The sequence below is a fragment of the Macaca nemestrina genome, chromosome 11, assembly GCF_043159975.1.
Source record: "Macaca nemestrina isolate mMacNem1 chromosome 11, mMacNem.hap1, whole genome shotgun sequence".
Lineage (NCBI taxonomy): Eukaryota > Metazoa > Chordata > Mammalia > Primates > Cercopithecidae > Macaca > Macaca nemestrina.
The window spans coordinates 95,601,933-95,616,453 of NC_092135.1; the positions used below are offsets into that span (position 1 = coordinate 95,601,933).

General features: G+C 38.5%; 1 protein-coding gene and 1 non-coding gene across 2 annotated transcripts in view; one reads left to right on the forward strand and one right to left on the reverse strand.

The window, feature by feature from the left end:
* LOC105468142 (phospholipase C like 1 (inactive)) overlaps positions 1-14,521 on the forward strand; it is a 361,134-nt gene that overhangs the window by 55,220 nt on the left and 291,393 nt on the right. The gene's annotated exons all lie outside the window — the stretch shown is intronic.
* Positions 3,814-3,977, reverse strand: LOC112424376 (U1 spliceosomal RNA). The gene has a single exon (XR_011610269.1). It is a non-coding gene; the product is annotated as a U1 spliceosomal RNA (small nuclear RNA).

The following is a 14,521-nucleotide window of genomic DNA, read 5'->3' on the forward strand; positions in this document are numbered from 1 at the left end:
TCCCTGCCTTCTTTAATCCCTGGGTGGATGATAGCAGGCAAGAGAGTAACAAATGCAAGGAACAGTAGGTTTGCAGTATTGGTATTCTGTCATATATGTAATTGAAAGCCACAACAAAATAGCAATAGAAAAGAAAATATTGGTGAGGCAGCTCATGCCTGTAATCTCAGCACTTTGGGAGGCTGAGGTGGGAGGATTGCTTGAGGCCAGGAGTTTGAGACCAGCCTGGGTAACATAGAGAGACCCCATCTCTACAAAATTAAAAAAAAAAAAAATCAGCAAAAGAAAAAAGGCTTTTTTTTTGTGTGTGCACATGTGTGTTTTTGGGAGGTCTTAATTTTTGCCTTGAATTTTAAAGGAAGATTTAAATGATTAAAGTAATGATTAAAGTAATTATGAGATGTGCAGGCGACATAGAATAATGGAAATTAAAAGATAAATATTTATTGCCTTTTCTTCTCTGCTTACAAAAGCAATACAGCTCAATGCACGAAATTTGGAGAAATGTAAAAGGAGAATGGCATTTAAAAATAACCTTAAAATGTTTTTTTCTTGAAATATTCAATGGTGGTGGTGGGTAGAGAGTGAGAGAAAGAAACTCCTCATGGACTTTGAGGAAATCAAGAGGGTTTAAAGAGCAATAAAAGGAACTGAGTACATCTCCTTTAGGATCTGTAGAACTGGGCTTAAATCAATACAGAAATGTCTACCAAGAGGCAATCTCTCTGGAGAGATTATTAAAGTGAGAGTAGATTATCATTTGAGTGACTGATTCAAGTTCTCTTAGGTGCTCTTGCAGTACCACTACCGTTGAAGCATGTATCTGAAATTGCCTTTTAACACAAATTTTCAGTGCTTCTCTTAGAGGTTAAACATACACACATACACACACACACACACACACACACATACACACACACACACACACACACACACACACACACAGGACTACAGCCAGGAAGCCTGGCTCAGTCACCAGGTAGTGGTATGCCCTTGGGCAGGTGATTTAAGCTTTCTAAGGTTTAGCGGTTTCCTCATTAGTAGTGTGACAGGATTGAATCAGATTTTCTCCAAGGTTTCTCCCTGCTCTAACTCTTTTGTTTTAAGGAATTGATCTCATTCTCTCTTCCTGTCTGTCTCACCCCACCATTTCCCCTTGTCCCAAGGTAATTAAGCCATTTCCAGTTCGGACAGTGAGCTAAGTGCTTTTTGGAACATATGAACTTAAGGAATGCATGTTTTTGTCAATTATTTGAGAAAGTATGAATCCTGCATGGAGTTTAGAATATATTATTGTCAGAATTATCTTGATAAATATGGTGTGTGTGTTTGTGTGAAATAGAGAATACATGTAGGAATAAATGAGTAAGCATATAATTTTGAGTAATATTTGGAATGAGAAAAATTAAGAGGGTTCAATACTTGTATAGAAGGTGGCTTTCATAAGTAGAATAAACCTGAAGGCCATATACATATCAGGAGAGTTACTTTATAGCTTATATGTTCCTTTCCCTTCCGATATTATAGAAGACAGGTTATATTGTCTGTACAACAACTACACCTACCCACTCCAGGTCTTCATCTTTGGAGTGGGGACCTGTGGGAATCCCTGAGTTGGTACAAAGTTTATTTTAAGCTGAAGACATTTGAGATTCAAGAACACATATTGGAGCTTCCCTTATCTGACTAAAAGCAGCAACTTGTGGGAAATGAGGCTACCATAAATCCTCTCTCCAGGAGAGTTTCATGGCCTTGAAGAAGACAGAAAGACCACTTTCACCTTCATAAACACACATTATCACAACTTTCTTATCTACCGTTTGCTCTCCTAAAAATTGATTTGCCGTTTCTAAGGAAGCCTACCTGTTTTTCCCATAGGAGCTTCCTCCTCTTTCCCCACAAAGTTAGGTATATAAGTCTCATATTCTAACCACCCCTTTGAGTTAGTCGTCATTGGGCACTCCCATATATATGTGCATTGCCCGTGTAAAGAAACTCCTTATTTTCTCGTGCTATTTTATTTTCTGTCAGTTTAATTCACATACCTCCAGGAAATAAACCTAAGAGAGCAGTGGAAAAACTTTTTCCTCCTGACATCTGTTTTTTGTAAATGCAGTTTTTGTAAACATGAAGATAGGATTTCTGGAAACTTCAGACTTTGGGAGCAGTTCTACATACATAGAAAAATACAACAAAAAAGTCAGTACAGATGCTTTTTAGTAATTAAGTAGCTTATCAAGTAATAATCAACCTAGAATCTGAAGAGTTTTTTCTATTGCACGGTGATGGAAGGATTGATTAGTTATCTGTCTGGAATAAAAGCAGTGCTCTGATTGGCTGCAGTGGTCTTTGGTTGAAGAAGCATATGAAGCTATTGGTGTTTATGGGAAGGCATGCTGCCTGAGCCGCTATAAGAAGAAAGACTTTCCCAATGACACCTAAAATCTGGGTACAAGTGACAAGAAAGAGAAGAGACAGGAACTGGGGAAGGTAGTGAAAAGCAGCAGAGACCGGGAGAAAAGGCATTGGCTCCCAAGGGAGCAATTTCACTTCTCTTACCCCTCACCTGAAGGTCCTGATACGGAAATAGGCATGGTAGAGGAGACCAGGAGAACAAGAAGGTCTGGCCTTGGACAAAGTTCAAGGGGTCTTTAAACCCCAACAAGATGAAATAGAAGAAGTACCGGCACCTGGCCCCATTCCCCTGACTCCACCTCACCCAAACCCTGATGATTATATATTAAGATTGTGCTTCTGTACCAATGTGAGGCCACGTGATAGATGGCTTGTGACTGGGCATTTGGATTTACTGTTAGTAGTAAAAGGTGAATGTAGAACAATTTCCAAATAGCTCTCCTCTCATATATGAATAAGGATGGTTGGCATTTGATTTTTCTGTGTATTTTAAAGCTGCAGCAAATGCCATGAATGAATTCAGTGACAGGCTTTTGCCATGTTTTTGATGTACCGGCTGGTGATAGTTGGAGGTAGGAGGGACTTAATAGCATGTGGAATGAGGGCAAAAATATCATTCAAGGCAATGCGCCTTCCAATTCCTGGCACCCCCTGTTGCACAGCTGCAATGTGGCAGGGTGGGGGAGGGAGCAGGGAGGATGGTGGGGAGATGGCACTGCTGTGTGCTGCAGCCTGCCCTGGCCAGTCAAACTCTTGACACAGCAGCTGGAGAGTACCAATCCTGGCTCTAGATTGTCATCTGATTACATATTGTTTTACCACCTTCATAACTGTTATCTGTTTGCTACACCTTGTAAAAAAATCTCTATGCTTGGAATGGCACGGTAGTGATTAAAAAGAGAGAGGAAGCACTTAATATGCTCATTCACTTGCATTTATTATAGTTTAAAGGAGGAGATGAAAGTGTGTAACTATCTTTTACTATTGCTCTCAGGATTAATATGTCATATTGTTCCTGTCATTTAACATTTTTATACTGATGGATTTTTCTTCAATGTTCATATATGTATAGAAATGTTGATAGATGCCAGTCACTGCTAATTAATGTTATAATTCTCAGATGCTGGCGGGTTGTTGGTAGCTTTGGCCAAGGTCCTTTCTTTAAACCTCTCCTATTTTGGGCCTGAGGGTGAAACTAGTCGCTCCCTTTAGAATACAGAGCTAGGCTTGAATCTCAGAGCAGCCACTAGGATATCTATATACATCTATAATATAAATCTATGTCTATTTATATAAATTTTGTTTTATTATGGTAAATATATTTAACATAAAATTAACTATTTTAGCCATTTTTTTTTTTTTTTAGCGTCAGAGCTATTATTTAAATCACAATAACAACAAGAGAAAGCGCGAACGCAGTCCCCCACTACCACAAATTATGCAGTCGAGTTTCCCACATTTAGGGAAATCGCAGGGGTCAGCACATCCGGAATGCAATGGATAAGTCTGGCCCTGGAAAAACCACCTTTGTGATCATGGTATCTCCCCTGCCACGTAAATATATATTTATTTTAGCCATTTTTAAGCATTAAGTACATTCACATTGTTCTGCAACCATTACCATCCATCTCCAGAACTTTCTCATCTTCCCCAATTGAAATTCTGTAGCCATGAAACATAAACTCCCCATTTTCTCCTTTCTCCACTCCCTGGTGGCCACTGTTCTACTTTCTGTCTTTATGGATTTGACTCTTTTGTGTACCTCATATAAATGGAATCATACAATATTTGTCCCTTTATGACTCACTTATTTCACTTAGCATAATGTCTTCAAGGCTCATTTGTGTGGTAGCAGGTATCAGAATTTCCTTCCTTTTAAATTCTGAATAATATTCCATTGTATGTATGTGCCACATTTTGTTTATCCATTCATCTCATGATGGACACTTGTGTTGCTTCCACCTTTTGGCTATTGAGAATAATGCTGATATGAACACAGGTGTACAAATGTCTGTTTGAGTTCCTGCTTTCAGTTCTTTTGGGTGTATTCCCTGGAAGTGGGATTGCTGGATCGATCATATGGTAATTCTAGCTTTAATTTTTTGAGGAACTGTGATATCATTTCCTAGGACAAACTTTAATCTCTCTGTGCCTCGCCTTCCTTATTTGTGAAACAGGAATAATCATCCTTAACTGGAAGAGGGCTATCAGGGTTAGAGATAATGTGTTAAAGTTCCAGCATTTCTTGCCTCTAGAGCCAGTAGCAACAAAACGTGTAGTTTCTGCCTAAATCTTACTATTTCTCACTGCCTCTGCTCTTGTTTTCTCTCTGTAATGCCCTTTCTTACCTGGCTTCCTCCTATGCATCCTATAAGACTTGTTCAAGGGCTGCTTTCTCTAGGAAGTTGTCCCTGTTTCTACCCAAGCTATATTGACCCTCTTTATGCTTTTATGGCACCTCTATCATTGTACCTGCGACACTGAATAGGGATTATCTCTTCATTCTTCCATCTCCTGTTCATAGACTAATTTAATATGTACTGAAATATCTAATATGTGGTCAGTGCTGGGGATTCAGTGATAGCAGACACTTACAGGATCTATCTGCAGGGGGCTTCATCTGGACCAGTTCCTCAGGGTGTGTTCCTAAAGACCACCTGCATCAGAATCCTTGGAAGCTTTGGGGACCCGTGCTGGGTCTGAGAATCTGAATTTTAACATTCCCCTTGGGTGATTCTTATGCACATTATTAGCCTGTGAGTTCAGAGGTTCCATGAGGGCTGGCCCTGTGTCACTTCAACACTGCATCCTTGGCCCTGTGTGCAATTCCTGGCACAAAGCAGTTACACAAAAATATTTGTTGGAGAAGGAGGGCACTCTGAATTGAAATGGGGCTGGAATATAGGTGTGACCAGCAATAGTATGGGGTTAAGATTAACTCTACCTTTTCCCAACAAGTGGAATACCAAGCCAATTCAAACATAAATCTAAACATATACTGATTTCTTACTGAGTGAGGCTTCTCTCTGCCTCAGCCATATCTCTAGGAGATTTCCTAAAGGAACAAAATGGACCCATTTTCATCTTAAATTACATTAGATTGTTGACTGGTTGACAGTCTTCATGCTTCTTTAGTTTCCAGGAAAAAAAAATCTTCACATGAGCTTTTATTAAGCATTATAGTGTTTGCAAAGGTATATAGTGCAAGAATTTGAAATAAAGTTTTCTGGATGCCATAATTTATGTTAACATTTATTTATAAAGAAATACATACATAATATTATAAAACATTGTATACAAGGACTCCACTTGTATATCTGTATACTAGGACAATACTTTTTGTTGACGTGTAATGAGTTAAGTTTATTTTTCAGCATTTGTGTAAGGAGAAAGGGAGGGAAGATGCAAATTACTTAAGGGCCTGAAATTACTAGCACTCAGGAGTTACTTGAATTTGACTTGTCAGTTTTTTTGTACTATAATGACATGCTTTCCCCTCCCCTACTCTTTTGCTTTTTGGTTTAAAGCTTAAGCTAAATATTATTCTGAAAATTACATGTTTAAAATAAGGACAGAAGTTTTACAGCTTGTCCTGTGGTCATTGTGAATATTCTTTTGGATAACTGATATGGTCAGTCACTAGGATAAAGATCCCTGTGCTGGTTGAGGCCCTCTTTTGGCTAATATTCTGGGAGCAAGTAACTTAATAAAGCTCATAAATATTCAAGTCAGTAAACTGATTTCCTCATTTAATTTAGAGAAACTGGAGAAAGAATTTTGTTAAACTGAGAGGTGGGCTAAGGGAATAAAGTGTTCCTTACATCCGTGTTTGTGACTGGCACCTGACATTAGTTTTCTCTCAGCTTACATGCTTGCCCATTCTAATCTAAGTAAATCCCATCCTTCATTTTAGCTTTGCATTTTTTCCTGGCACACTGCTATTTTTTTTTCAGAGCTGAAGCCACTTAATCCCCGCCTGTGGGTTCTGCCCTGCTTTAGGTTTTTCTGCCAGTCCTGTTCTTAGTGACTTAGTCTGCTCATTCACAACAAATCGATCTTTCGTTGGTTTTGCTATGCCTTTGTCTGATTCTATTAATAAGCCTTTTTCTTGTTCATTGTGACCAAAATTCTGCACTATCACTTTCTTTCCACCTTTTCTGATAGCCCAGCTAGTCTGGTGCTGGGTTGCTGCCTGGATTCAATAGGCTTCTCCAGAACAATCTAGTTGGCTGGGTTTTAATTTATCTGCTGCCACGTCTTTCTATAATTCCAAGAGCTTAGTTACTTACATCTCTAGCTAACTTTCTCCTTGCCTAATGTAGGCTTGCCAACTTGATGTCCTTCACTTGTTCCAAATCACCTCTCCACTTGGGTGAGTCTTTGTGTCCTAGCCTTCTTTAACAAGGCCCATCCTGCTTCACCTGAATCCTGATTCAGACAACCAAAGACCAATTCAGTGGCTAAATTGTTAACATCTGTGTTTTTAATCCACTGCAGGAGAAACATCCTGGTTAACCTCTGCTTCTCAGTCAGTTGTTCAGATGTGCCATTTGAGCAACATAAAATATGTCACTTCAGAATGTTACTCAGTAAGGGCATCTGTTTTAGCTTGGTCACCTCCTTTGGACCTAAGACAGAGTCCAGCCTTATCTACAGCAAGTGTCCCCACCAAATTTTGTCTCATTGCATAAGCTTTACTTTCTAAGGTGATTTTGAATGGAACTTTAAGAATATATCAGACAATTTTGATTTACTTGTCTTGCTGTGCTTTTTATCTTACTGGTCCTAGAGGAAATACACATATGCATAACATTTTCTTTCCCAATTTAGGGAGTCATGGACTACTTAGAGGTCCACAGGTCCAGCCCCGTAGGTCATAGTGACATTGTGATGGAACATTTACTTCTTTTTTATAGTTGTCATATCCAACTATGCTTATTGTAAAGACAACTGATAAATGAGATAGAAGTTGAAATAAGTTAGAGGAGAATGATGCTAAAATTTGTTTAGCATTATAGGATCTTAGATTTATACTGTTTGGCTTACTGTTACTACAACGATAATTTTCTAAATGTTATTTTTAAAAAACAACTTACCAAAAGGTATATATGTGGGAAATGAACTTGAAAAAATCAGAAAAGCATTTATTTTTAACAGAATGTTATTGTCAACATTTTAAAATGTATTGTATGTATGCAGTTACAAGTTATATAAAAGTGAGTTTTGGCTCAACCAAACATCATATTTTATTCTGGTAGGGAAGAATCAGTTGGAATTTTATTAAAATTCAACCTGGACTATTTTACTTGGAAGTTGAAGAATTACAGCTAGCCTAGTGGTTTATACAATATGTAAGTTATGAAAAACCCTTTACAGGACATTTCATTGATTTGTTTCCAAGTTTAGTTCAGATAATCAAAGACCAATGTATAGATAAAGATGGAATGAACCATTTTTTTGCCATTATTTGCAATATTTGTGACTTAACATTTATTACCTACATTATTCTTCGTTATCTTTATTCTGTTGTTTAAAACTACTTTTTAAAATACATTATGATGAGGCTTTTTGAAGTTTTTTCAAAGTGGCCTACTTTTAAAAATACATTATGATGAGGCTTTTTGAAGTTTTTTCAAAGTGGCCTAACTTTAAGAAGATTGTGTATTTAGAATTCCCATACTTTAAAAATACTTACTGAGAATGAGGGGTGGGAAGAGGGAGAGGATCAGGAAGAGCAGCTAGTGGATGTTGGGCTTAATACCTGGGTGATGGGATGATCCGTGCAGCAAACCACTGTGGCACATGTTTACCTATGTAACAAACCTGCACATCCTGCACATGTACCCCTGAACTTAAGATAAAAGTTGGAAATTTAAAAAAGAATGAACTTTTTGTTTTTAAAGATCACTTTGATAAGGAGAAAGTCAATAGATTGACAGAATTTTATAGCTGAAGCTACCAGAAATGTCACCCAGGCCAATTGTCTTAGATTGAGACCCAGAGATGGCATGTGGCCATTTCCGAACCCTTCCTGTGTTCTTTTCTCTATACCAGGCTGCCTGGCATGCTTTTAAGTCACCACCAGTACAACCTCTACAGAGAGCTTCAGCTATATTCTCCATTTTTCTCCCAAGGTTAAACCTTACGCAGAAAGTTTGTTCTGTGATAGGAATAGGTACACTGAATAAACTACTACAGTACTGCTGATCAGGGCTTCTGACTTTGAAACTGACCTGCAAAACAAATGATCAGCTGATCATATCAGCTAAGTGAGGTGAAAAGCTAGGAATTCTTTGCAAACAAACAGTCTATTTAAATGTTAAAAGAGAAGAAATCTGGTTTCCATGTTGTAGTAATGATTTACTAGTTTTCTAGTGAAGGTCATTTGAAAGGAGAGTGAGCAGTGATGGGTATAGCTGAACACAGAATGATTAATTAGACGTTATTAAAACCTGGCTTCACTTTGGGCTTATTGTGCATAAGCAAGTTAATATATGCACTTGAAGAAACTTGATACAAATAGAATGAATGAAAAAATGCAAAGGCAAGGGCATAAAATAGGTAGGAGAGCAAGATAGCTGCGCTCAATGTTTCTGGAATTATATAAACTTGCCCATGAGGAAGTTGGCATATGGTGAAAGGGATCTCGAAAAAAAAAGGAAGCCAAAAGTGTCCCTAATTGAGGGAATATGCCTTGCAATTTCTTCATCTAATCAGAGAAATGGACAGGAAACCAGGCCCTCTTATTCCTACATCATGGGGCTGTTGAACATACCTCATGAGAGAGAAGTGCTTAGATAGGCTCTGCAGTGAGGTATGTTTCGGGATCCTGAAGTAGAGATGTTTTCAATTGATATAAAACTTGGTATGGAGTAGATTACAAGGTCAAAATGAATATGTGATCTATTGGTAGGGAGGTAGCATGAGTATTGCAAAGAGCATATGTTTTGGAAACAAAGGGACCTGAGCGCAAATCCTGGCTTTCCAGCTTGCCATCCATGTGATCCCAAGGCAAGTGATAGCCACTGAATTGTAGCTCCTCTTATTAAATAAAGTAATGCTAACTGTTGAAGTGTATTTCCCGTGAAGTTAATGAGGCTTAGTGAATGAAGCCCCCCGAACGGCCCAAGCCATGTGTTCACACGGCTATCTGTTTTTATTAAGCCTGTGGTCTCCATTCTGATTTTTCCTCTATCGCATTTGCCCTTATGTGGGGTGGTACTGGAGTTATCATGGATATTTTTGGATTTGTAATTATGTGTTTACTTCCTTTGTATGTATATTTTGTATTATTTTCCTATTTCTATATTATGTGTACTATTTTTCCTAATGAAAACTTCCCAAATTGGATAAATTTCATGCCTCACAATCCCTGGGTCGCCATGTTTATTTCATAAGTTTCTTATTAAGATTAAGTAAAATAACCATGTAAAGCACTTTATCAGTTATTTATTGACAAATAAAAGCCCATCCTGAAACTTAGAAGCTTAGAACAGTAATTATTTTATTTGTTCACAATTCTGTGGAGCAACACTTCAGCCTGGGCTCTGCTTGGTGGTTCTTCTGCTGGTCTGACCTTGGCTCACTCTTGTGGTAGCAGTCAGTTGGCAGAGAGTAGGTGGTCTAAGATGGCCTCAGTCAATTATCTGGCAGTTGTCAGGCTATCAGCTGGTTACCTTGTTTCTCCTTCATGGAACCTCTCTAGTGAGCTAGCTCAGAGCTGTTCACACGGCATAGCCTTTAAAGAGGGAGAGAGAGAAAGCTGCAAGGCCTCGTGAAATCTATGCTTAGAACTCCCACTTGTGCTGCATTCTATTAATCAAAGCAAGGCATAAGATTAGCTCAGATTTAAGGAGTCGAAAAGTAGATTCCACTGCTTGATAGAATGAGCTGCAAAGAAATGTGGCTGTTTATAGTCTACCACAAGCTCTGTGCCTGAAATAGGAGATCCTGAAATATGTTAGCTTTCTCTTCTTCCTCTTCCTACCTTGCTTCTTATTTCTGCTGAGGTTAAATAAACAAGAATAGAAGAGAAGCTTCCATGGAAGAAGAGAAGAAGAACTAGACATAAGTAAGGCTCCCTCAGATGTGTCTGATACTCAATTTTATAAATTCTTAATCTGTTGTTTAAATTAGATTGAATTTTAAACCTACTTATATCTTTTAAAAATAAAATGCTTAAAAAGTTTATATATGACTGGGCGTGGTGGCTCAAGCCTGTAATCCCAGCACTTTGGAAGGCTGAGACAGGCGGATCATGAGGTCAGGAGATCGAGACCATCCTGGCTAACATGGTGAAACCCCGTCTCTACTAAAAAATACAAAATATCTAGCCGGGGGAGGTGGTGGGCGCCTGTAGTCCCAGCTACTCGGGAGGTTGAGGGAGGAGAATGGTGTAAACCCAGGAGGCAGAGCTTGCAGTGAGCCGAGATCTGGCCACTGCACTCCAGCCTGGGTGACAGAGCGAGACTCCATCTCAAAAAAAAAAAAAAAAAAAAGTTTGTATATGAGACATTAAAATGTCTTGCCTTTTTCAGTTTATATCTGTGAAATTGTGAAATATATACAGTGATGCACCACATAACAAAATTTGGTCAACTATGGACCACACATACAACAGTGCTCCCGTAAGATTGTAACGGAATTGAAAAATTTCCATAGTCTTGTGAGTTGTGGTGGTGATAAAGTCGTAGTGATATGTATTACCTTTCCTATGTTTAGATACACAAATACTTACTATTGTGTTACAATTGTTATAGTACTCAGTACAGTAACATACAGTACAGGTTTGTAGCCTAGGAGTAATAGGCCTAGGTGCATAGTCAGCTATACCATCTAGTTTTGGATAAATACATTCTATGATGTAAGCACAATGACAGAATTGCCTAACAATGCACATTACAGAACAGATCTCTGTCTTTTTAAAAAGTTTTTTAAGTTCAGGGGTACATGTGCAGGTTTGTTATATAGGTAAACTTGTGTCACAGACGTTTGTTATATAGATTATTTTATTACCCAGGTGTTAAGCCTAGTACCCATCAGTTGTTTTTCCTGATCCTTTCCCTCCTCCCAGCCTCCACCCTCAAGTAGGCCCCAGTATCTGTTGTTCCCCTCTATGTGTCCATGTGTTCTCATCATTTAGCTCCCACTTACAAGTAAGAATACGTGGTATTTGGCTTTCTATTCCTCTTATAGTTTGCTAAGGACGATGTCTTCTAGCTCCATTAATGTTCCCGCAAAGGACATGATATCATTCTTTTTTTTTTTTTTTTGAGACGGAGGCTCGCTCTGTCCCCCAGGCTGGAGTGCAGTGGCCGGATCTCAGCTCACTGCAAACTCCGCCTCCCGGGTTTATGCCATTCTCCTGCCTCAGTCTCCTGAGTAGCTGCCTCAGTCTCCTGAGTAGGCACCCACCACCTCGCCTGGCTAGATTTTTTGTATTTTTTAGTAGAGATGGGGTTTCACCGTGTTAGCCAGGATGGTCTCGATCTCCTGACCTCGTGATCCGCCCGTCTCGGCCTCCCAAAGTGCTGGGATTACAGGCATGAGCCACCGCGCCCGGCCGATATCATTCTTTTTTTATGGCTGCATAGTATTTCTCAGTGGATATGTACCACATTTTCTTTATCCAGTCTACCATTGATGGGAATTTAGGTTGATTCCATGTCTTTGCTATTGTGAATAGTCCTTCAATGAAAATATGTGTGCATATGTCTTTATGGTAGAATGATTTATATTTCTTTGGGTATATATCTAGTAATGGGATTGGTGGGTCAAATGGTAGTTCTGCTTTTAGTTTGAGGAATCACTACACTGCTTTCCACAATGGTTGAACTAATTTATACTCCCTCTAGTAGTATATAAGTGTTCCCTTTTCTCTGCAACTTCACCAGGATCTCTTATTTTTTGACTTTTTAATAATAGCCATTCTGACTGGTGTGAGATGGTATCTCATTGTGGTTTTGATTTGCATTTCTCTAATGATCAGTGATGCTTTTTTTCATATGCTTGTTGGCGGTGTGTATGCCTCTTCTGAAAAGTGTCTGTTCATGTCCTTTGCTCACATTTTAATGGGGCTGTTTTTCTTGTAAATTTGTAAGTTCCTTATAGATGCTGGATATTAGACCTTTGTTAGATGCATAGTTTTCAAACATTTTCTCCCATTCTGTAGGTTGTCTGGTTTAGCTGATAGTTTCTTTTGCTGTGCATAAGTTCTTTAGTTTAATTAGATCCCATTTGTCAATTTTTGCTTTTGTTGCAATTGCTTTTGGTGTCTTCGTCATGAAATCTTTGGCCGTTTCTATGTCCAGAAAGGTATTGTCTAGGTTGGGATCCCTGTCTTAAGTGACACATAGCTGTATTTGGTCTTCACCGAGTTTCCTGGTGTACAACTCCTAAAAACCTTAAAATCTCCAAAGTGATAAGTGTCTTTTTGTTTGCTAATGAGATGACTGGTGGCTAGCAGTCCCTAGGAAGCTTCAGGATGGGGGCTGATCACAAGAAAGAACAAGGCATGATTATGTGGTTGGAACTTTTTAAGCCCTATTCCTCAACCTCTGAGAAGGAGAGAGGGGATAAAGTTTAAGTTGATACCAATAGACAATATTTTAATCAATCATGCCTACATAATGAAGCCTCCATAAAAGCTTTGACTAAGCTTCCAGATAGCTGAACACATGAAGGTTTCTGGAAGGTGGAGCACCTAAAGAAGGCATGGAAGCTCTGTGTCTGTTCCCCCATACATTGCCCTATCCATCTCTTATCTGGTGTTCATTAGTATCCTTTGTAACATCCTTTTAAATAAACTAGAAACTGTAAATAAGTGTTTCGCTGAGTTCCATGAGCCACTCTAGCAAATTAATCAAACTTGAATTATAGCCGATTGGTCAGAAGCACAGGTGAAATAACCTGGAATTTGTAATTGGCATCAGAATGGTGGTGGGTGGAGGATAAGGAGGGGAAGTCTTGGGGACTGAAACTTCAACCTGTGGGATCTGAACTACCTCCAGGTAGATAGTGTCACAATTGACTTGAATTAGAGGACTCCCAGCTGGTGTCTGCTACAGAAGTGATTGCTTGCTTGGTGCATGGGGGGAACCCCTACCCCTACATTTGGTCACAGAAATCTTTTCTGTTGACTGTTGAGTGAGAGTATAGGAGAAACTGACTTTGGTTTTTTCCTATATTCTCAACATCAAATAAGAAATTTGCGGAAGAAAGCTTGGTTTTGGAATGAAGATGAACAGTAATTTAAAATACGGAAAAAGGAATATATTTAGCAGTTTGACAAAGGCTCATGACACTCTTCTTTTTCAGTTTAATGGAATTGTATATATGTAATTAAGAAAACCAATAAAGCAAACTTCTAGCATTTTCTTCTTTAAGTGATAATTAATTGTCTGCTTGTTGAGTAACTAAATTAATCCGAGTCTACAGATAGATGAGTTACATGCATGTTTAATAATTTAGATAGCATCTATAACTTTTAAAAGCCTGTTAAATGATCACGAGAATCAACCAGGTTCTCCAGGTTATGCCATGATCATAATAATCAGCATTGCAACTAAAAACAATCATTTGGAGAATTAGTTTGAAACACTGTTCTTTATATAACTGACAATAATAAATATTTTCTGATGAATGCTAACTTGATTTAATGATTATTGGAGAGCTAAGAATAATGAGTGAAAAGAGATACAAAAATAAAAGGAAAAGGAAGTACATGCTACTACTTGTCTTTAGTTTATTTCTAGTGAAATCAGATCTATTAGTCAAGACATTTAGTTGCAAAGGACAGAAAATGTAAAATGGGAAATTATTGGTCATGTAAAGGGAGGGTTAAGAGAAATACATTTCAGTATAGCTGGATATAGGGGCCTGAGGAGGTAATGAAGACCCAGTTTTTCTTTCTCCATGTTTTTTGTCTCTTTCTTCTGTGTTGGTGCCGGTCTCAGGCTTGATGTGGGAACAGCTTACTTGCAATAGTTTAATTCCCTGTATTCTTTTGGTTTAAGTACTGTAGAAAAGAATGGTTTTCTAATCTCAGGAAAATGCCTGAGATTAGCTCTGTTTAGGACTGCTTAATCTGGTGTGAGTCATGTGTCTG